Below are 2,565 nucleotides of genomic sequence, written 5' to 3'. Positions count from 1 at the left end.
AGCGGTCTGGGTAATAGCAACATGTTTATATGCGGTTCGAGTGTTAAAATTTGTAGCAGATAATTTCTTTACGATACTCCAGTGAGTCGCGGAAAGCTTTCCAGAAAATCCAGCTGCTAAATTTTATGTTCTTCGCGAAAAGTTATTAATGTAATCGTTTTTGGTGATATTTTTGTAGGTTGAGCACCACGAAATTGTTTGCAATGACTGTGGAAAAAAGTATAAAACAAGAGGAATTTACGAGAGACACAAGGCTGCAAAACACAACAGCGAACAGCAGCAACATTTAAGCCCGAACCTTTTTGCAATGTGTTAGAAAGTAAAATGTTTGCTGCATATTTAAGGAATGAGTTGAGCAGATATTTGTACCAACAGCTTGAAGAAGGGGGCAATTAGTTTTCACAAGGCAATTATTGATAGTGACATCATTGCCAACTATAACTCAATTATATCAAGTGCAGAACTTGAACCAGACTGCCATGTTTGCAAGAATGTCTTGCATGGAATTGTGAGCTTGTATGTATTTGTGCGCTCGTTCGCTTTTGTCAAGGCCGGATATAGTTCATCGCTATAAGATCAAGGCAAAGCATACTAAAGCAAAGGCGCTTCGCAAGGAAATCAGTAGAAGTTGTAACGAGAACGAACAACAAAGAGGTGACTTATCCCAACATTAAAGCCCAATGATCAACATAAAAATTCTCCTTAGTGTTATCTATGCATTTCATGCAATAAATTTAGGAGAATTAATTTCAACTTTCAATACACATACCAAATATCATTGTCATTTCAAGGAGAAATTTGATTTTGATCAATCTTAGGACTTTAAGGGTTGTATGAAATTTGTAATTTGTAATGTAATTTCTAATGTTCCAGTTATGGAGGCTTTTTAGCTGCGATAAGCGTTGGGAAAACTCGTTCAATGTCTTGTAGCAGACTTTAACTGAAGGCTCCTCAATGTTCCTAACAACAGATCGCTCGGGTCTTGGCTCTGGCTTTGCAGTCTGGTGGCTTTTTCTCGGCATGTTCAACTTTGGAATGGCGCCAAATCGAAGTTTCTTCTTTGTCATTTTTTTCGAATGAACTGCAACGTAAATCAAAGGACAGATATTTTAAACACACTCACAATGGAGCCATGGTTGTAGTAACCAAAACACGGTAATCGAACTGTAGATTCGCCACGAATTGACCAGAATCAACAAAATCAATGGAAGCTTCGACAACAAAAGTTCAAAGTACTTCGGAGTCAAGACTTATGTGACAGTGTCACTTTGCTTGTTTTTAAACGAAGTTTCTAAACAATTTTCTAAGCTATTTTAGAAATAGTTTTCTTGTGCGTTTCTCAGTACGGCTGTACTGTTGTTTTATTTTTATCCGTGACCTGTTACGTAATGTTGCAGACGTGAGCAGATCAGTTTACTCTCACCGTCTAGGAAGTTGTTGCGTTATTGTTTAGAGTACTTTGGAGGTCAGATAATGTAATTGTAGGATTTAACTCGCTTAGTATTGTTTAGTTTTGTGTTGCTTTCACTGTAGGAGTGGTTAAGTGGGTAAACACCCAGTTCCTTTAGGTAAATCCTGTGTGTGGGTTTACTAGTCATGTTTCTGTTTTCTGTTGTCAACACTTTTAGTTATCAGTTAGACTTTGGTCAATGGCGTTGATTAATCCCCTTGTACGTTATTGTGATGTAATTAATTTCCAGTTCCGGTCACATAGACAAATGTGTACTGTTGTTTGGGTATAAATACAAGTAGTTTCGTGCAGTTTAATCGAGTTAGCTGTGGAGCCTAGCTCCCCAGAGGGGCTTGCTAGTCCTCTGGTAGATTGCTGTTTGTGCCGTTGTTCAGGTCAGTACGAATCTCTGTTGGCTAGAGTTCGTTGGATTATTAGTGTTTCGGTTTGCTTCGTTTTGTTGCTTTGCACAGCTACAATGTATTTGATTCTTGTATTAGGATTAAGTCCTGTTCATTTGTCTACAGTTGCAAAGTGTAATTCGTCAGTTCTCTTCATGTTTATTATGTTATTTAGTTTGTTCTTTCGTTTCCTTTTATTGTACTGTATGTAAATATTTGGTTTATCACTGTATGATTTCTGATTATTTGTAACTTATAGCTGTAATCGTTCTTTTTGCAGAATGTAACTCATTCCCGTTTCTTTTGTACCGTTTTAATATCGTTTTTATTACCGTTGTTATTACCGTTTTAAACTTGTTATCGTTTTTTTTGTACGTAGCTTTCTATGTTTTCAATAAAGTTCGTGTAAGTCCAGTCCTTGCATCCATTTAGAATTGGCGTTGTGCCTCCGCTTAGGCCTCCGCCGTTGGCGACGTTTACCGCTCGCGTCGCACGGCTTACACTTACATATTTCGATGTCTTCGGCTTCGAAGTGTTTCTCACAGGTAAACACCCGATCGTTGGCCAGTAAAGCTTTGAAGTCATGGTCGCTTTCCCTTGTCCTGATGATCTATCTTGACACACTAAACTTTGAAATCATACAAATCTGAACTTCTTAAACTGTAAATTTGACCTAATATCTAACGATTTGTTTCTCTATCCGCTCGCATATCC

The 2,565-nt window shown here is 37.8% G+C and overlaps 1 long non-coding RNA gene across 1 annotated transcript; it reads left to right on the top strand.

Annotated features, from left to right (window-relative positions):
* The first annotated feature begins 1,257 nt into the window (after positions 1-1,257).
* LOC144648741 (uncharacterized) lies at positions 1,258-2,360 on the top strand. The gene is made up of 2 exons (XR_013569760.1): positions 1,258-1,845; positions 2,132-2,360. It is a non-coding gene; the product is annotated as an uncharacterized LOC144648741 (long non-coding RNA).
* The last annotated feature ends 205 nt before the right edge of the window (positions 2,361-2,565 follow it).

Source organism: Oculina patagonica, chromosome 4 (genome assembly GCF_052425735.1).
Source record: "Oculina patagonica isolate OP01 chromosome 4, crgOcupat, whole genome shotgun sequence".
NCBI classification, from domain to species: Eukaryota; Metazoa; Cnidaria; class Anthozoa; order Scleractinia; family Oculinidae; genus Oculina; species Oculina patagonica.
This window is presented reverse-complemented; position numbering and strand designations above follow the sequence as displayed.